We start from the raw sequence: 21,649 nt of genomic DNA, 5'->3' as shown, positions 1-21,649 counted from the left end.
CAGTCCTTTCAAACGCTCTAGCTACTTATTACTTTACAGGGACATATTTCTGTTAAGACTTTCTTGCCACCGAAACAGGTCCATAAATCATAGATCTGACAAATTTGTTTTGGCAAATCTGAACATCACGCAACGGTATCGCGGTAAGCTTAAGCCACGATACGAAGCCACCGCACTGCTATGTTCTGCTACACAAACTCAACGACCTCTACGGGGGCTCCCTTCTCCCCGCAAAGTATCATGCACACCCCAAACGATTGCCACTTAGCACAATCTCCACCTATTTGCTTCGTTCCTCCTTCCCCAGAGTGAGCACGCAGTCATTAGGGAACGTACCGTTCAGTCTACGTGTGTTCGCTGGGCTGTGAAAGCTCTTTAAGAAGATCCATCCCACTTTGAAGCGCACGATCGTGACATAACGGAGGGGCTGGCAAAGAAAAATGATCGCAAAACACAACAAACACTTTAGGTACTGCGTACTCTTGGCAACAGGCCCGGGGGAAATCGAGGTCTTTCAGTTGGTGTGTGTTGGTCTTCGCGCATAGAACGACCTCTGCCGGCTGTGGAGTTCACTTTGCGATCGTTCGCGATCTACCCGGCTATTTCCCACTGGGTGTTTGGAAGTGGAATTGGTGAAGTCTATCCGGTACCTATCTGCCTAGTGAGTGCGTTTCCCATCGTTTGGGGATTTATGGGTCCCCAAGGGTTCAAAGTCTACCTTCAAACTTCAAACCTCCCCCTCCTGTCCGACACCTTTTTACCCCCTACGGGTGTTGTGAGTGCGCTCCCATCGCACCTTTTTCTTTCGCCCGGGAGGGAAATTAATTTATCGATTCCCATTACCGCGCATGCCGCGGGAGTTATCTATTCCTGGCTTCCCACCGCATGATGCATCGCGTCGGAGATAGATGGATAGGTGGTTGCCCGGGCGGCGGTGTATCAATAATTCTGCCCATTTCGTTCCCTCTTCCAACCGGCAGATAGTACTGGTGAGATATGCACCGGTGGGGCGCAAGAAACTTGATACTAAAACCTTTTGCCTCCTTTTCCTTCCTCCGTCTTGTCCTGCGAACCTGTGGCAGATTCGGAATGTGGGGAACTGCTGTGTTCTTGGGTCACAGACGCGTGCATGCGTTTGTATGTGTGTGTGTGTGTGTGGGATGTTGTTTCTTCCTCACAATTGGCGAACCTTTGCTTTCGACCAGGTGGGCGCACCAGGGGAACAGGTTTGTAGCTATATTTATACGTACGCAAGCATCGCTAGCTGCTGTGCAACCCTGGACACATAATCCTGGACGCCCGTAACCTAGAGGTTTCGTGACTGAACTTTTTGCCACATTCGGTTCAACCGTGGTACGGCTCAGTGCAATTTAAAATTTATTTTTGCATTCGCACTTCTCTCTACACGAGCCCAAATAATGCGTAGGATGCGCTCAGCAGAATGTACTCAGTGCAGTAAAAACAAATGATTGTTTTCCTCCAATATTGCATCAAAATATGCTGTTTTTAAGTCCTGGTAGGAATACTGGCTACTGACATCAATAATAATGTATTGGGATGTCAATGGGAAGGTTTCTGCAACGCTACACAACTGACGAGCCAACACTTTTGGGTCTTCCATCCGGCTTTTGCAGCATCCTTGCTGTCTTGAACCTTATGCAAATGATGTGCTTTTCCCCCCTCGCTGTCTATTTTTGTCCACTCCACGGATCTTGTTTTATTGCCCACTCTTTGCTCACATTTTATTACCGCATTTAATTCATTTTTTAATGCTTCCCCTTTCGCGAATCAGGGCTCGTTGACATCAGCTACACCAGCCCCCACAAGTATGCTTTGGGGTGCTTCAATAAATTCAAATTTCAACCCAGACTTGCACGAGTGCACGATCTCTCAGGAAAAAACAGGCCTGTAAGTTCAGTGTTATCCTGCTGCAACGCCCTAGCGAATCGATTTGCGCCCACCCGAGGCAGAAATCACGAAACAGGAATAGCTGCTGCTTGACGTCGTCGTTCGAGAGCCCACTTGCCTCTCGCGGAGGGCTTCGAGAACTCTTGCATGCTCTTTTTTTAATTCAGTTTCTTAACTTCTTAAAAGGTGTGCAGCTCGTCGAACTTCTTTCCATAATTGTGAAGCAAAAAGGTACACTTTTTTCAGGTCTGCCTTTCTTGCATTACATTATGTGATTTTTGTTCTGATTACCCCTGAAACTCGCTCTCCCAATGCCTGTCGCCGCTGCTGCTGCTCCGGTCGCTAAGATGCTGCCAGTAAGGACGTTGGCTGAGTAAAAACAGGTTCCACGGTTATGAGCTCACCGGGAGGGCTTGCGGGAGGATGCTGTCCAAACGGCGTAGCGCGTAGTGTTGCATGACGTTCACTTGCTCTTGCTTTTCTGTGCTCCTTTTTCTCCGTGCCGCTATTTTCGGAGTGTTCGGGATGACCGACGGAAGAAAAAAGTCGATCAGGAGGAGAACGGTGACAAACTTCTTGTGGTGGAATCGCTTTTATGGTCCGAGTCCGAGATCGTACACCAGGACCATGGTGTGCTGTGATGGTGACGGCGCCCTCATCAGAGTGCCTACGACGGGTACACTGCAGAGGATATGTAACATCCTTTGACGATGTGCGCGGTGTGTCCCGGTCCCTTGCCTCACCTCTGCTCGGGCAATCAGGATCAGTATTTTTATCTTCGGTCGTTTTCAAACTCATCTCATTCGGTTTTTTTTCGTTTCTTGTCTTTCGTCTGCCACTCACGCTCTTCCGAATATCCGTACGACCACCACAATCCTCCACACACGCTCAGCTTTGAGCACTGACGCTCTGGCTATTCTTACTCGGTCCCGCTGAGCACTCGCTGGGGACAAGCTTTGGCAACAGGGAACAGGTTTTTCGTGGCGCTGGTTTTGGTAAATAATTTAATTGGAACATTTTTCAGGATCATTGACTTTCGTGGTTTCGAAAGAGAACATCGGTCTTGTACGGCGGTTGCGGTGCTCTTGGCGGTTGGTTCATCGATGAATGTTTTGTTTTGATATTTGATCCACTGGTGGTACTATCGAACCGGGTAATGGAGTGTAAATAATGTATCTATTTTATTTGTTTCCTGGATTACTTGAAGTAATTCTTGGTATATTTTGGAAATTATTCATTGTAGAATTGAATGTTGGAATACTTAACAGTTCCCACTATGTTTGATATGGAGTTTGACATTTTTCAGCTAATTTTGCTGTTGCAAAAAGCACTATAGTTTCCGTACAATTTTCTAAATCTATTATGGCGTGGAACACAACTGTTAATTAAGTATGGGAAATACAATAAGAATCCTTAAAATAATTAATAAATATTTTCATATTAAAGCACATGCCAAACGACAGAAAAGGGCAATCGTGGCATCAGTCGTGGAGTATGATGTCACCCTTAGAGTACGAAAATGAAAAAAAAATCCTCGAAGACACTACATACAAACAAAAACAAACTGCTGCACACACAGTGTCCCGGATGCATTTGTTTGTTTGGTTTGCGTTCGTTTCGATTGATCGCACCACTTCCCAGTCCCGTTAAACTGCCCGGCTACTCGGCCGGTGTACCCAGTGCCGCGGCGTCATTCACCCATATTTTACACACTGATTCCGATTCTGCAGTGGCGATTTTGTGCCAAAGTCCAGGAATTGCATCGCGTGCCGGAACCGTTTTTCGCAGCTTCCCCGTGTGCCAGCCTTAATGTATATCGCCCACGATATTATGCTACCGGTGGTGGTCAAGCATGGGAAAAATGGGAAACTCCTCCCTCACACACACACACACGGTTGTGTGCACAGTTTTCGCTTTGAAAGAGAAAAGCGGATTAATTCTTTGCCTTCCACTTTTTGCCGCCCTGCTTCAGCTTGGAATAGAGTTCCAGGTCGTACCTGAGTGTATTGTTTTCCATTGGAGCTGGACGTGCGAAAATGTAACCCATTAAAGGTGCATTTTGTTCGTGTCCCTCCAGTCGGCGGAAAAGCTAATCCCGCTGGTCCAGAGAAGTGGACTAGAATTTGCTTTTCTAATGCGTTTAGCCAGCGTGCGGCTCTGCGTATTCTTCAACGTTTGGTTTGATGAAAGGAGGAACGCTCCGCGAGACCTGCCGTCGATTGCGTTTTGTGCTGCATCGCACGATTTATGCCGTTGTGCGGCGGCGGCGGCAGTGCATCAGCAGTGCTTTAATTAGTTAAAACTAAACAAAATAATTACTTATGCCATTTCGAGCTCTAATCCCAAACGGTACCCCACCTACCGTTGGTGAAGCTGAAACACAACGGTCAAACCGCGCCAAGCTTGCAACGCTGGCACTAAAAGAACGAACGGAAGAATGCAGCTCCCCCCCCCCCCCCCCCTTGTAGAGCCAACCTTACTCGCACAAAGTGCAAGTGCGTGTGTGAAGGCCGGAGAAATTAAAACAAAAAGTTATCGGACAGCAAACGGAACGGCACCGCACCGCCAGACGAGGTGGTGGAATGTTTTTGTGTGCCTGGTGATAACACCAGGCAGATTGCCGTTAAGATTTTTCTGGGGAAACTTCGCCATCGCCCACACTGGCCACTCTGTTCAGTGTGGTATCACATACGGTCGCAAAAGGGTTTGCGTGTGATTTTTCATTATCTTGGGCGTAAGGGGTGGATTTTTACTATCCCCTATGGTCGTTTAGTTTGCAACTGCTGGCACTGACCTATATAGCTCAAATAGGATATGCATCTCCCATGTCTGCTGCTAAGAGGCGAATGAGAGCTTAACTAATGTGTATGCGATGGCTCTAGTGAGACTTATTAAGTGGCTGCTAATTATTTGTATAAAAATTATTTTTTTGTACATATTTTCTAAATATTTTGTTTTTATATTTTCCCCACAGGTAAGCTTTTATCATGTGAATGATGATGATGATGATGACCCACCTCCGACCCCTACAAAGGATTGAGATGTTCGAGGTATCTTGCGATAATTTGATAAAGCCACAAATATTCAAACGAGTAGATGTTTGAGAGCTGAGCAAAGTATAAAGGTATGACGAGTTATCAGCCCGATCAACACCAATCTACCAAGCTCCGAACCCAGAGTCTACTGTACGCGCGCGTGTCTCAATCAAATGTAGTCTCATTCTATTTATTTTTTTGGTATATATATGTAATTTTAAATCTTTGATGAATTTCGAATGTAAATTAGTTTAAAAAATATTCATCACATTTTAAAGGACAAAAGACAAGAATGAAAAAAAAATATCATCATCGCCTAGAGTTGACAATTGACAATACATTTAAACTATATTAGTTGTAACAAAACCAGAGCACAAAAGTTCAAAAAATCTGAACTCAGATAACGAACCAGCATTGACAATTTCCTGTTGTAATATAGGATATCTCTGTGAAACAAAGAATTTCTTGCTCCTGCAGTCATATAGTTTGGCACTCTTGGAGCATTAGCTCCCCGTGTAGGGTAATTGTGAATGTCTACTTCTCTCACAAGGCTTTGCGTAAGATATGAAGGTAGACGTCTTTTTATTAGATTATCAATGAATATCATTGTCTGATACGTCAATCTCTGTTTTATGGACATCCATTGTAAGACCATTCGCATTGTGATTGAGAATATACAGAGATTAGTGAGTAAATACCCAACAATATGTTATCTTGTTTGTATCATACATAGTATTTTATTATTCATAAATAAAAAATAATAGTGTCACGATGTAGAAATCCTTTACTTTAACATTTCCAATTGCTTCTTTCCTCCACGAGTCTCCATCAGAATTGACCTAAGAAGTGCAAGCTATCCAAAGCCTGCAATTGTCATTACAGAATCTCTCTTCAACTGTCTCTCGTGCCCGTATCTCTACAGAACCGATCCAAGCAATTTAAAATGATTGTTTATCACTTACACATTAAACTCCAATTGTTGCTGTTGCTAACATGCAGCCCTCTGTACATGCTCCATGCGAGCTGTGCTCCCCTTTGGAGAATGCAAACGATACCGATATTAGCTTTGTTTGATACTATCAGCAAAGAATACCTCTCGCGACAGAGGGGGGGTATTCCGGGCGACGACCACTGGACCTGGAGCACGATTTTGAAATTTATCTCAGCAAATTACGGGTTGGTGCAATTGTTGTGTATCTCCACTTCAGCCCTCCCAGTGTTGCACAAAAACGCTTCTTGACCGAACGACTGCGAACGCGTGGAGGTCTCGATCGAGTGAGAATAGTTTTTCACTCACCCCATTCGTCGATAAAGAAATATCCCGCGCCAACCAAAAACCAACAATTGGTCTTATCTGCTGCTCGGTGGTAGTAGTAGTAATAGTGCTGTGTCCGCTTTGCCAACCGATCTCCCCAACTTCTTCTCGGGAAATCGTGCCGCTCCGAATATTTTATGGTCCTTCTAGCGATGGGTAGCGGCGCCCTTCGCTCGTACCGTGCTTGTTTCTTACACTTTCTTTTTTTATGGTTATCGTAGATTGCGGGCGGGTCCAAATTTCTCCCCGAGTCCTGTTATTTTTTGGTTGGCGGATGAGATTTTCGATCGTCAGAATTGGACGGTGCAACGGGTAGCGCATAAACACACACATCAAGGAAACAGATAAAGTGCAATCGAATAAAGTGCAACGGTGTCATGTTCCGTGTGAGTCGTGTCGTTGTTCGTTTGCTTGCTGACACAGCGGAATGATAATCACATCCCATCAGGACGTCCTGGGCACTCTAAAGGAGGAGGGCAGAAAACAATAGCGAATGTAAGGTTCTTAAATTTTCATCCGAGAAGTTCTCCGTCATGTTTGTGCGGCCCCGAGAGTATAGGACCATTATGAAGAAGATGCTCTGAATTTCCGAATCGCACAACGTTATGACACCACACAAACACACAGCGTACGTGACACGGACGGACGGGCAAGTCACAGTTGCCATTTGACAAATTCTTGGTGGATCGTAAAGCGGGAAAGTCATAAAAGTGTGCTTGTTTTGATACCTTTGGGTTAGTTCCTTTTGTTGGAAGTTTGAATTGCTACGTTTTACGTTTTGCACGAGTCACTTACTGCTGATTGTGTGATGCAATTATTATGCAATTTTATAATAGCCGACCCTCACTGCTGTTCTTTTCCCTTTTGTAAAGCATTGCTTTTTTTTTGTTGGAAGAACCTTAAACTACGTCCAAAAGAATATACGGTACTGTTTATGGCCTCCAAAGCACAAACAAATCGCCGTCTAGCGTGCTCGTGTTCTTAAAAAGGTGGCGCGCGTGTCGTCATTAATTTATAGCCCAATCGTGACCACAAGTACTACGTGATGATGGTGCAACTCACTCACACTCAATTGTGCCCCCAAAAGCATCGAATTTTCATTCCTGTAGCCAAACCGTTTTGTTGCTGTTGATTTTAGCGTCAAGTGTGATGGTTCAGTTTTCAGGGTCTGTTCATTCCTGGTTCATCAGAACATCACACACAAAAAAACAAACCTACAGAAATATATCCTCACTCTCGTCGGCGGGTTCGCTTCCATTCCATTCTTTCGGCTGGGCGGGCAGACTGGACGGACACGGAAAGAAGGATGCGCGCAGCGGAAGAAAACGAAACCAGTTTTCATTCGCGTCCACAGCATAAAGGTTGCTATTTATTCCAAATTCAACGCCCCAGCGTGATCGGTTTATTGAAATGCTCCGCGGGGACGCGCCAAGATCGCGTCGGTGTCGTCGTCTTCGCCGTCGCTCGTTATATTGAGCGCAACGAGCGGAGATGCTGCGGCATGAGATGAGAATGAGCTCAGTATTGCTCACTACAGCATCCGATCGAGAATCTCTCTCGCTTGTTTTTGAGGGCGTTTTTGAGCGAGAGAAAAGCTTCGCATGATCTTCACTCTCTCATTGAATTTTATAGATGTTCTGGAGCTATACTTTTCACATAAAACGATCGCTCTGCTGCTGTTCACATTCAAGCATTCAGTTCCCTTCATTACGAGAAGAGAAATTATGTTTTTTTTTATGCTTCGTTTGCTTGCCGCGGCCTCAGTTTTAATCTCTCGTACCCCGATCGTAACGCTCCCTCGCTCATTTCTCACTAAGCTTTGCTCACTTAACTTTGCCAGCCCGCTCTCTGTCGCTCCGTCTCTCTCGCAACTCACTATGGGGGGAAGAAAAGCTTTCGAGCGTGCGGGAGAGATCGCGCACACAGCGACCCAGGCGCGTTTATTGCCCGTCCTCGACACTAACGCACAGTTAACTGCCGTCTTCCGTTTGGACCGGTTCGCGGGTACGTTCGTCGCTTAATCGCGCACCGCAGGGTATCATCCCTTCTAGTTAATGGGTGCCCTTGGTGTCGTTGTTTAGTTTTGTGTTATTTTTTTGTGTTTCTTTTTTTTGCTCAAATTGCATAAGTGGCACAACAAGGTGTGTGTTGAGCACAGCAAAACAACCGTGTGTGTTGTGTGTGTGTGGTAAATTTGGTGCTAAATTTTGTGAGGCAAATGAGTTGATTTTCAAATAACATACCGAGCGGGTGTTTGACAAGTGTGGCGGTAATAACATCGTTGGTGTGAATAAAAAGTGCTGTGTGATTGGAATTATTGAAGCTTCAAGCTAATAATACATACACAAAAAAAAAGAAAATTTGTACAGTGAAGTTTGTTGCAGTTGTTGTGTAGAGCTCATCCAATTGTGGCAAAAGAAAAACCAACCGTGTACCCCTTTTTCATACAGCGTGTCCCCACCGTCCATTTGGCCCAGTGATGTAAGTTTGTGCCCTCAACATTCTCAGCAGCTCTGCCAAAGCCAACGATTTACGGCGACCACCGAAACACGAGTAACTTCAAACACAAGTAAACCAAAGCAACAAAAAAACACACACGACGACGACGAAAAATATTGGCATCTCCAAGCAGGATGCAAAAAAAAAGAGTTGCAACTTAAACACAGCTGTCGCGAAGCATGTAACCCCGTGTGACGTGTGCAGAAAGGAACAGTTTCATCGATCTCTTCTCTCCCTCTCTCTCTACCCCCCGAATACTTCCCCATGTGCAAGTAATCCCGCAAAACTTCTTCGCCTTCATTCGCCAGCGCGCGATGCCTTTTATTTCGGTGCCACTCGCGGAAAGGTGCGGCCAGTGTTTATAATGCGCGATATTTGGTGGCTGCGCGGCAAACGTGACGTTCGCGCCGCCGGGGTGCACTTTCGTATTTGCCGCCGACACTGCTACAAACACACACACACACACACACACACACACACACCTTCTCGAGAAGAAGTGGTGCATCGTAAAAAAGGGAGACCTGATCTGAGTCTCGCTTGAAGTAACCCCCTTTCTGGCCCAGAGGCTTGGGCTTGGGGCTTGTTTTGGGTAGGCGGCGAGAGCCATCCTTCCTCGCATTGCTCGCTGTTGCGATTTCGATTGGGCCCAGGCGAAATGTGCCAGCTACTTGGGGAAGATTTGCGGGTGTTTGCGTTCTTCTTGTGTCCCCATTGCCCCGGTACGTCTTGGACAGCCTTCCGAGGCCGCCGTCGTCGGGATTATGTGGAATGACGCCCGCCCATCAGATTAACATTTGAACCGATTGCAAGAGATGGTTGGTGTGTTGGCAAAGACTGAGGGATAGCACCAGCACTAACTCCTCTCGCTTGCAGCATCCGTTGGACAGCGCGAGAAGTCCGCAGCCATTGCCGGACGACCCCAAAATCGTTTTGCGCTTTCTCAGCCATATGCTACAAAACTGGTGTCTTACGGCCCAAGGGGGGGTGGGGAGGAACCGAGAGATTCGATTTATTTTTATAGCCCTCCCAATGTTCTTCTTGGGGGTTTTTGATTTTTGTTGTGCTGTTAAGCATCTAGTGAGCCACCATCCTGTCTTCATTTTTGGTTTTTTCATCTCCTGTGTGATGTCTATGAAGATGTTGGGCTGTGCTGTGTGTACCCACTGCAGACGTGGATGAGATCGCAGAACTCAACAACAAAAAAAAGGAGACGATCATTATCAGGCAGCCCTCCAAGCGTTGTTTTGGGGCGTCGCCACTAATGGTGAGGTTGCTGTTTTTCTCTTGCCGTCGCGCGACGCTCGACGATGTTTTGAACCGGTTTCTATGTTGCTGAAAGAAAATGATCCACCGTGAAGTATGATGATTAGGATTTTTGTATTTATGTGTTAGTTTTGAGGGCCATACTTTGAAGCATGTTATGTTGGTTAAGACATTCTAGACGTAGAGTTCCTAGCAGTCAGTGGAGGATCTAATAGAACGAGACTAATAATTTAGACTTCAGTTTTACGTCATAGCCCTCCTCTATCGCTTAGTGCAGCTGGTTCCATCTGTCATCGGACGTGCATTCGGAAACGTATTAATTTCCCTGACAAATTTAGCTCGAAGGACAGTCCCATATTTGGATCACTCCGATGCAAACGTTTCTCCAACGTACTGCTATTCCAATGGTGCCGGCCACAATAGGAATACCGTGCTCGCCGTTAGCAATACAAACGCGTTCGTGCGTTCATGCCCGCTTATGCCAAAATTAAATCCATTAGAAAAATCAACCGTCCCGCGCTTCTCGCCCGCGCACACGGGCACGCCGATTTACCGCTCAAACAAACGATCATTAGACACAAAACCGAAACCGACGATAGGTTCTAGTCATGCACGAACCTCAATCAAGCTCTCGATCTCTGTTGGTATGTTTTTCTCGACGAGACACACAGCTACCCGGGGTCTGTTGCCTCCGTGTTGCTCAATCTCTGTGCTCTTCGATCGCTTCGGCTCTTCAAACAATGTCGGTTGTTGTTGTTGTTTCTGGCCCATTTGGAGTCGAGTTTCAGTAGAATGAGAGATGTGATGGAGTGTAAGATCTGTGTGTAGTTTTGCTGTTTTTGCTTTTGTTTGCGAAAAGTAGTTTTGCTGTTTTTGCTTCTTATTAAAGCGATATCCATGTAATGATACATCTGGAACCGTTTTAAGGTTTGCATTCTGAAGCGCTTCAATAGATCCCGCGTCCGCACGCTGGTCTTAGTACAGTTCGTCGCTTGGCACAACAGTAAATTGGTTTCACTTTTTGTAACATGTTTGTATGACGATGTCTTTGGTTGTCCGACAAACAACACAAACACACACAAGGCAACCACACAATGCGCCTCCAGAGTAGCACCGTACTGCGATGTCAGCTTTATTTTGTTTTCCAATGTGTCGTTTTGGACAGAACTGGCCACTTACCAGACACAGGGCAGCGTCGTAAGTTGATGTACCAGTTGGTTACGTTCAATCGGAGTACACAAGAACACACGACGTGTGTGTGTGTGTGGGAGTTTGATTTATTTGCTGTTGAACGTTCAATTCTAAAACCTGTGAAGTAGTGTTGGAAGAATAGAAGAATGTGCGGATGACTTCTGCATTCTTCTGTGTACAGTGGTACAACAAATGTTTGGGTGGTAAAATACACTTCGGCAGAACCACACTTCTCACGGCACAATTGGAGTGCGGTGAGAAATTCTCATTGAGTTCTTTGATGTTTTACTGGTTGGGATGTACAGCAAAGGACCAAATAAACTTGTTTGAAGATGGATTCTAATGCTCCAACGAAGAAGAAGACCGAATCTGTACTTTCTCTGCTACATTAGCACTTCCAAAAGATCTGTCAAGACACATCGTCTTGTGTCGTCCAAGATCCTAGACAAGTTCTTCTAGCCAACCAAATTCCTCCAAAACCTTCGACACCTTCTTCTGATGTGATAATAGGCACACGATGGCCTCGATTTAATTCTCCGAAGCTAACGCGCCACCTGATGCGCTGGTGGTGTCGCGCTCCATCTCCCGTTGTTGGATCTACGTTTGAAGAATCATCCCTCAAACTAGTTTAGCGATTTGGGGTTTGCCGTAAGGTGAAGAACCATTTTTTCACTTCTACTAATAATATTCATCTCACACACACATATATTCCTACATCTCTTGTCTTCAATGGCAGAGATACTTCTTTATTATTCTGCCGGTGTTGGAACCGTACAAAAAGACCGATGCTAGCGCGATGTAAACGCCACGATAACGCGCGATGAAAAGAGCGATTGGTGGGGAAACAATTGTGTTTATGCCCTTGCCGCTAAACCCCAAAACCTGTGGTTCCAGTTCCGTAGAAGGTGAATGAGGAAAGGGAATCCAGGGAAAAAAAAACAAGATTATTTCACCCTGCCTTCTGTTTTGTTGGTGATGGATCGCGTCTGTTTGACGGGCAAACTAGCTTGAAGCGGACAGCGTAACCGAAGATAGTTCATCTTTGTTTGTCAACGGGCGTGTGCTCCTTTCAGCCGTAGCGCGGACTAATCAGCTTACGTCTCGAAATATTATCTCAGACGAGATTCTGAAGGGAATGTTGTTGGCAAATAAAGCACCACGGGTTGTGCATTCTAAGCAGGTGTTGGTTGAAAATCTGATTATGGCTTGTGAAAGGTACGAGATTTTGGTATAAAAATCCTAAACAATACTTTTTATGAAACTTTTTTCATTGATTGTATTTGATTGTTGAATACAAAATCAACTGTAAAAAAAAACAAAACCACTTCTAAATATTCAAATGCATGGCGCACTCTTCTACTCGAATTAGCCAAACCCATGTACGGTTTGACCTCCAATTCTGATACCATTTCCGGTCGGCGATGGTCGATGAATAGCGATCAAAATAATAATAACGGACAGAAGGGGAACAGCGGGCACACACATTAACTCAACAACAACAAAAAGTCGTGGGTGAGTGGTGCATTACGATCGACGATTGCGTTCCGGCATTTAACTGTCATTAAAAGGTCTGACCAACCGCTCCAAATGTGCCCAATGACCAACGAGTACAATTCGCCCCGATAACAACAAAGGAACGCAGAACCAATGGAACCATTTGCCTGGGCCAACCTGTGCAACATATTCAACATTCAGTGCGACCTCCTTTCCTCGTGCGATAAATTTGTCACCAAAGGAACACGGGGAGGGGAACAAAACATATTCATTCGAATCCCGGGGAAAGCTACTCTCTAGCGTATTCTAGGTTGCGTTTTGTTCACACACAGTCACACACATCGCCGCAGCACGCGCGATAATCGCGACAAATATCGTCACGTTTTTCTATTTTTATTGTTATTTCCAGTTGCGCCGGCCGATCGTCGTGCCGGTGCACGCTTTCCGCACAATAGAAGAATGTGTGCTGCATGTGTGGGGGTTGATGCAGCAGGGCTGGGGAAATAAAATATGAACGAGCATCCATGCGGAGACACGGGTGCGCGCACGATCGTGATTGTGATGCGATCGGTCGTCAGAAGGGTTTGAAATTCATTGTATGACCACGTGATGATTGTTTTCCAGCAGACAACAGGGCAAACAACAGGCGTATAGTACTTGAAGGAAAAAAAAGGTTCAATCCCAGCTCAACGTCACCCACACGCGCGTGAACATAAGGGAGTAGGCACATCAATTAGACACGACGGTCCAACGACGGAATTGGATCAGGATGGCATTGCAAATGTGCCGTGTGTATTTTGTTGCCGATTTTATGTGGCCTATTTTTTGTAGGTAGAGCTATCGTTTCAATTGGATGGACCCACCACCTTAGTTTATTTACACGACCATGCGCCCGTTCCAAATTGTAATTCTCGGGCGGATGAAAAAGCGACCCTTACAGCGCGTGCTAGTTGTGTCTACAAATAATGGCAATCAATTTTCCGATGCACACTGGTGTGGAAAAGATGCATTTTTCCCGACCACGCACCCAACCCGCAGTAGCAGCAGCGTTTGCAAAACCAGCAGGGGTAAAGGGGGGCGACTCACAGCTAACGTGTACAAATAAATCGTCCCCCAGTTGAGGCGATGCAAAAGCACGGCGAGATGGAAATTGGAATCAATGAGATGATGTGCACGCGCGTGCACACACACACACACACACACACACACACACACACACACACACACACACACACACACACACACACACACACACACACACACACACACACACACACACACACACACACACACACACACACACACACACACACACACACACACACACACACACACACACACACGCACACACACACACGCACACACACACACACACACACACACACACACACACACACACACACACACACACACACACACACACTGGCAGAGCTAGTGATGTGTTCTTTGGAGTGCACCCGACATTCCGATCCGACTCCGGCTATTGTTAGACCGATTGTGGCTTTGGCTTTAGCAGAATTGGAACCGAACTAGTTTGGCCCGGTGTAGGAGTCACCTGGTGTCCGAGTCTTCCAGAGTTGTCCGGAGTCAGAGTCGGAGTCGTTTGGACACATTTGGAGTCATCCAGAGTTGTCTGGAGTCAGAGTCGTCCGAGCTTTAGAGTCATTTGCAGAGTCATCTGGAGAGTCATCTGGAGAGTCATCGGGAGAGTTATCGGGAGAGCCATCAGGAGAGTCATCTTGAGAGTCATCTGGAGAGTCATCAGGAGAGTCATCTTGAGAGTCATCTTGAGAGTTGTCTGGAGTTGTCCAGAGACTCCGACTCCAGAGGATTTGAGATGACTTCGGATGACTCCGGACCACTCCAGACAACTTCAAATGACTCCGGACGACCCCGGACGATCCGCGATGACTCCGACTCGGGACAAATCTGGATGACTTCGGACGATTCTGGATGACTACGGACAACTCCGAATGACTATGGATAATTTCAGACAACTCCGAATGACTCCGGACGACACTGAATGACTTCGACTCTGGACGACTCCGGGTAATTCCGGACGACTCCGGGCAATTTCGGACGACTTCAGACGATTCTAAACGGCTTAGGATAATGCTTACCTACCGGACCTAGCTTCCGGAGTCCGTTTTTTTTTAAATTGTCAGAGAAGAATTGTCTAATAGAAGTCTACTACGGATTTTTGCCAATTTTACCCATCACTAGTCAGAGCTTGTGGTTGTGGTTGAATCCACAATGTTTACGATGTTTCGCATCGTAAACATCGGAAACGCATTTAATCGGTGCGAGAGTTTTCCTCGCCCTTATTTTAATGCCATTTCATCGTGTGTGTTTTCCTTCCCCGCACAACCTTTCGCTTGCATATCGACACAGTGGTTGGTGGTATGGCAGCTAATTTGCAACGCACACCCGACTCTATCGATGAAGGCGCAGAGATACGCGCATGTGGAACAATTCCATGTGCTCTGAATCTCTTTGGTTGAGAGCAAACGGTTGGCGGAAAAAGAACCGGAAGGTTACGCAAGTATGGATGAGCTGATTTTTTTTAATTCCCTTTTTGTGCCCCCACGTCGGAGGGGTGATTTTTATTGCCTTTCTGTTCTGCGTGTGTCGTTATCGCTTCGGTTGGAGGCAGCAATAAAATGGAACTCGGGCAAATTTCTTTTCCAACATACAGTTTTGCAACACAGTGGTGAGCGATGTCTTTTAGGTCAACGTTAGTGCGCGCGCTACTCTACATACGCCGGCGGGTTCATACAAATGACCTTCCACTTCTCAGCCGGTGTCGATCTTTCACACGCAACGTATCAGAAGTTGAAGAAGAGGCCCGAACGCATTACAATTATGTGCATCACATACTATGAGCTTTGAGCTTCGTGTGTGAGAAAAAAAACTAACAACAGAAAAGGTTACAAAGCAACACCACACATACGTATTTGATTGATGTAACCGAAGCACGCTTCGCTTCAAGTGACAATTGTGGCGTGCGAGCGAGTCGCCCCTTCAAGACCTACCTCAAACAAAAGGAGTCGGTAAACAAGCGGGCCACTCGAAGCGTACTCTACGCCGGCGGGTTTAACGCCGAAATCAAATAGTAATCGGTTTGTTTGTTTCGTCCGTTACGTCGGCAGACAGCCGGCGTGTGACAGATGGTGCTGAGCCTGTTTATTTCTGGCGGTGGTGCTGTCCAGTGGGTTGTTATGCTTCTATGATGCGCTCTACGGTCTCTCATTGCTTCATTTCGGTACGGTGTTTGAAAATAGCGCTCATAGTGCATGCCGTTTTGAAAGGAAAGTGTTTTCTTCCTTCCCGAGTGGCCAGGCGGGGAAGAAAGGCAGAATGGTGTGCAGCAGCAGCAGCAGCATCTCTGATCCCGCTGGACTGGTGTTCGGCTGCCCTCTGTATGCTGCGCAACCTGATGATTTAATTCAGTCACGACTCTGCCTCAAACGAAGGCGAATGTAATCCTCTCTGGTATCTTTCGGGATCGGTCTCAGGGCAATGTATGCTAGCCGCCAGAAAGCAAAAACCAGGTTGGTGCACTGCTATTCGCGGAGGTGCACTTTCAACTCCTCTCGGTATCTCTCGCTTCGGGTTTGAAGTCTCGCATAGCCATAATTAACTTCATCTATACACCCCCTTGCCCCAATGGCAGCAAATATTGTTGCGGGATTGGGCTGTAAGTGAATCGCTCGGATGGTTTCGGGCAACGGGCGGCCGAGATCTGTGGCTACACATTTTAATTGAAAATGTAAGGCCACGGGCAAAATTATGCGCGCCAGCGCACCATTTGCGTTGCTGTATGTATGCTGCAAAGGGGCGGCACGCACGAACCGACGAACCCCCAATGCTTCTGCGAAAGGTCAATATTATTAGAGCGAGCACCGCATGCTCGGTTCCAATTTTCTTCCTGCGCGCACCGCGCGTCAGTGGTTTGGTACCGGTCGCGAATTGGAAGAGAACAATGCAGATTTACATAATCTTTGAATGCGCCTTGAGAGAGAGAGAGAGAGCTTTTTTTCTATCAATAACAAAACCAATTGTGTGCCGGCTTTGTCACCGCGATCGGCGGGTCATCTGTTTTGCAGCAATGAATGCATATGCTTATGTTGTGACCCCGGGGACTCCAGCATTGACCTCTCCGCGGAGGAGCCACTTTTCTTTATCAGCTTTTCTCACGTTTTTTTCTTCTTCCACCCGCACACACACGCGCATGATCACGTTTTCGCTTCAAGCACACACATGTGCGTTACGATCGTAAGGAGGAGAGGGGTCAGATGATCTCCATTATGGTCACGGTGTAAATTGTGCCACTGGGAGGTTTTTGTTGTTGTTGGTTTAATAATTACTCGTACACCATCACACCGTGCCACCGAAAACATAACCCCACTGAATCACGAACCATGTGTGTGTGTATGTCGCACCGTCATCACGTAAGGTAGCAGCAGCTGACCTCTTGCAACCGGCAGCTATGTTGAGATTGACATTGCGTGAAGCTTAGATTTTATTGTCCGTTGTTTTTCTCTCTCATTATGTGATTATTTCGGTGTCTTTTGGTTTTCGTGTATACGCGTCTGTCGCTCTCGGGGTTCGTCGCTTGTTAGCTGTATGGCTGGCATTGAAATCTTTTGATACGAAACACGGCGGGACGGCCTGCCGAAGTTGGCAAAGTGGCTAAAACACGATCCAAATATCATCGATTATCGTGACATTGACCTGTTAATGTATGGAAGAGCACACAGACACACACACACACACACGGTTACTAGGGCGCAATCAATTTTCGATTTTTTTGCGGAACTTTAAAACCAATAAATCGGCATAAACGATACGTCCTAATATAGAAAGGTTGATTTAACGTTTGCTTTACCGGCGACGGTACAGGCTCGGGCAGATGGAAGATTCGCTTATGAGAGCACAAACATTAAGACCTTCTCAAGATTCGCTGCTATTAAACAGGGCGCAGAGTTTGCAAAAGGCAGAGCAACGGTCATGCGTTTCGGTGCAAAGCATGTGGCGAAAGAAAAGCCATTTTTACGCCCTTGTCCATTTTTCAGCTCGCCATAAAATTATGGGCAAATCAAATTCCAGTTACGAAATCAAATCCAAAGTGTGTTCCTCGTCCCCCGCCCCCGGGCCGGCAAAGGTTTGGTGCGATAGTTTTTAATGTGCAGTTGCTTACCGTTTGTTGTGCAATCGTTTTTCTTTTTTTTTTTTTCAAATAAAATAAAATCGAAACATCCAACACTGCCGCATCTTTTTGTGCGCTTTGTGATTAGAAATGTTTGATATTTATTCAACCGCAAACACCCCGTGGTTAGCAGTTACGTAAATCTGCGTAAATGAAGGACCACGCCGTTACATTGGTCTATCGCGCCGCTGTGGTCCTTTTGTTTTCGTTTTAGCTAACTTTTCCTAAACACTTGCACTGTGGTAATCATACAGGGCCGCAATGGATGGATAACGCTCATCATCCACCGGTGAAAGAAAATTAAAGGAACCGCCTCCTTACGGTTACGGGTAGCGCCAACAAAAAAAACGGGGAAAGCACACGAAGCAGTTTTCATTTTCATTATCACTGAATATGCCGGAAAATACGGCTGTGGTGGGTGGGAGATACTGTGAGCGGTTTTAATCGCTGTGAAACGGATAAGCTCAGACAAAACAAAACGGTTCGTTCGTTTTTTTCTGTATAGAGAAAATCATTAATGAACACGAAAATCTTCGCGCTGATGATAGAGCGTGAAGAATGCACGGGAGTGGTACGGACGATTTATCATCATTTAATCGGTCCCGTTTTTTAAGTGCACTCTCAGTACTCAGTTAGGTGTTGCGCATGCAATTAACGGGCCTGTGGGCTTTTGGGCAAGCATTTTTGGATGAAGGGCGCGCTGGAACGACAAGAAAAGAAAAGAAAAACTAAAGGGTGGGCAGCACGGAATGATTTTGCGTAATCGCAAGGGCCAGCACTTTTCCTTTCATTTCATGCCGGCACGAAAATCGCACGCGATGCTGCAGAAGAGTGCCTTAGGGAAACGTGACGGTTGGAATGGGGTGTAAAGTGGGAAAATTCCTCCCCGCGCTGCCCGTTTCACCGGGAAGAACCGATGAAATCGCTTTCCTTCCATTTTCGATGGATGGGTAGAAACAACTTGTACCTCATCGCTTCACACAAGGCTGGATTCTATCGCGCGCCCTTGTTAGCGCAATATGTAACGGCTTGTCAACTGGCTTTCATCGCGGCCTCGAAGAAAATCGCGCCTTTTGGGGGTATAATTATGCTGTGCAGCATAAAAAAAAGAAAATGGGTGCGATGAAAAATCACGCGAAGAGCGGCACCCAATCGACAGAAAATTGCAGAAAGTGAAATTCGTTAATTGTTAATCGTACTTAACGATCGAGAGCTGCCACAGAAAAGGGCTTTTTTGATGATAATCATGCCTTCAAACGATTGGGCGAGACGAAACGGTGGATTTTCAAACTTTTTTTTTGTGGTGTGCTGAATACTTGATTGGCTTATTTTATAACTTTTACAAAAAAGTTAAATGAAAAAAACATTATTCAGTGTGGTTCCGGATGCCTTTGTGAGCAAAAGTGGAAACCCCAGTGTGCGTCACACTTTTTGCGAGACATTTTCCCTCTTTTTTTATTTCTATTTTTCTTGTACATTTTGTTGCCAAAACTTTGACGATACAATTTCCTCCAATTCGTGCGCTCTTTAAATGGTTTCAAAATTGATTGCTTTCTATTAGGTTGCGGTGGCGAGTTGTGTCTTGCTTTGCCCTCTCATTACAATTTCTCTATACCGAAAGGGCTTTCTCGCGTGCAAAGCAGTGTCCGTCTGAGTGTAAATTGGTTTTTTGCAAATTCACCACCACAACAACCACCTCTACCTCGCCCGCTTTTTTAATTGGTCTGTCAGTGTATGGAAAAATGTACACATTGCAAAACAAAACGAAAACACACAAAACTATTAGTGGTTCACTTGCTTGCCTATCATGCCATTTCCTTCGTTTTTTTTTGCATATTACAATTAATCGTTTTCCGAACCACCGTGGGAACGGATGTATCACTTGCGGTCGGTGAAGAATAGCAAAAGGCACGACAACCACCACGTCAGCCACTCGTTTCACGTACGATTGATTGTATTTTTATTTCGTGTTGTTGAATGGAAAGAAGAAGATTTTCTGTCAAAGCAACTTTGAAAAACGTTTCCATAAGCAAATGTTTGAATGTAACGAAAGCCGATGACGTTCCTCGTGTTTCTTATCAACCGTGACCCCAAAAAATGGAGAAAAGAACTGCTCTTCTGCACACCCCATCGTTGTAACATGAGCCTTACTGCAAAGGGCGATGCGCGTGTGGCATAAAACCGAAAGGGAAAGCATTCCCCTATCAGCTGCACCAAACAGCTGGAAGGTTAGTTATTGTACTGCTCAATGCTCCAGCAAGACACACGCACGCGTTTTTTGTAAGTTATTGCACTCCCGGGTGTGCCTTATTCGCCGGCGAAAAGTGATAAACCCTAACTTGACACTTGCTGCGCTATCTCGTGACCAGCTAGCATATACGGAATAGAAAGGTGAACAAACTTTCTTAGAAGAACACGTGTGAAGAACCTCTCCCGTGAGCTGGAAACACTTTGCCTTCAATTTATTAAACTCGTGAACTGTTGGCGCTACAATGTAAGGGATGTTCTCGAGGGACGAAGATTAAAATTTATTTCAATGCCAGCAAACTGCAGTGGCCTTATCTTCGCCTCGCCAGAAGCACGGGTGGGAAAACTATCTGGTGAGATGTGCCCGAAGCCCCATTGGTACAAAGTAGCTAATACAACAACCTTAAGCTGTCTCTAGGACGTGGAACAACTTTTAATCGTCAAAATTTAATCGCGTTCCGTTTACTTTCTCTGCCACAGTTTAATAATCACAAGCCCTGGACTACTAGTCCCCACCCGTCCGTCCGTCTCCGAACTCAAAAACTTCATCCAAGACAATCGTTGGCTACATCCCGACTCTCCCCGAGAAGATGATTAGGCAAATTAGTAGCAAAAGTTATCGAAGTAAGCTCGTGCTGGAAAACATCCTCTTGCCAATGAGTGTGATGCAGCATATGTTAGTTAAGCAACGAACCGGTGGAAGCATAAGTTTGACATTCAAAATCCGCTCCAAAGTTCAAACTTTGTGGACGTAGCGAAGGCGACTGGCGGTGGCAGAAGAATTACTTTTAAAAGTCTGCACCCCCGCACTTTGCACGCGTGTGTTTTGCACGATCGGGTTCGGGTCGTTTACACATGACCAACACGCCCGGTGTGTCATGGAACCGCTCGGTTGGTGGTGGTACACACATATCTACCGTCTTGTTCCATTCCAACCTGGCCCCTTCTTCCAACCACGAGGCAAACGAAAGATGCGGCCGAAACGATTCGAAAAGTGCGCCCGAGCCCGTGCGCGCTCTCCATATGCTCCGAGTGAAATGGTTTTGTGTGCTGGGCATTGGGGGTTTCGTAAGCGCACATTACATTCCACCGTTCAGATAAGTAAACCCATACAGCCAAACGCCCTCCAACATAATGGATCGCTGGCAGAAGAAGCTTAGCGGACTAGCGGAGGTTTGTTTAGCTTTTTTTTCCTTTCCTTTCGTTTCTTTCAAAACGAATCAAAAATGAAACAAAAATTCACAACAAATCAGTTTTGTGGTGTTGTGTTTGCCCGAGTGGATTGGGTGTTGGAGACTTGAGCATCACCCAATAAACGCGAATCGTTGGCAACCATGTTTTGTGTTGGATTCCAATGCAGGAGAAATGAGATAATATGTTTTGATTTTGTGCTTTTTCTTTTGGTTTGTTTGTTGGAGAGCATACTTCGCTTTGTTGTGCGAAAGTGTGTGCCTGAAGAAGTGTTGTTGCGGGGGAATGATTGTTATT

General features: G+C 45.9%; 1 protein-coding gene across 17 annotated transcripts in view; it reads left to right on the top strand.

Moving 5' to 3' along the window:
* Positions 1–21,649, top strand: part of LOC120905035 (disco-interacting protein 2) — a 141,375-nt gene that overhangs the window by 72,692 nt on the left and 47,034 nt on the right. For 10 of the 17 annotated variants that reach the window (XM_040315656.1, XM_040315661.1, XM_040315660.1 and 7 more), the window contains exon 1: positions 8,230–8,739. The exons of 5 other annotated variants lie outside the window; for them this stretch is intronic. The gene's annotated coding sequence lies outside the window, so the exon portion shown is untranslated. Of the gene's footprint in view, positions 1–8,229; positions 8,740–21,649 lie in introns of those variants that run through there. 2 more of the 17 variants (XM_040315665.1, XM_040315664.1) reach the window with 1 other exon arrangement.

Source organism: Anopheles arabiensis, chromosome 3 (genome assembly GCF_016920715.1).
Source record: "Anopheles arabiensis isolate DONGOLA chromosome 3, AaraD3, whole genome shotgun sequence".
Classification (NCBI taxonomy): Eukaryota; Metazoa; Arthropoda; class Insecta; order Diptera; family Culicidae; genus Anopheles; species Anopheles arabiensis.
This window is presented reverse-complemented; position numbering and strand designations above follow the sequence as displayed.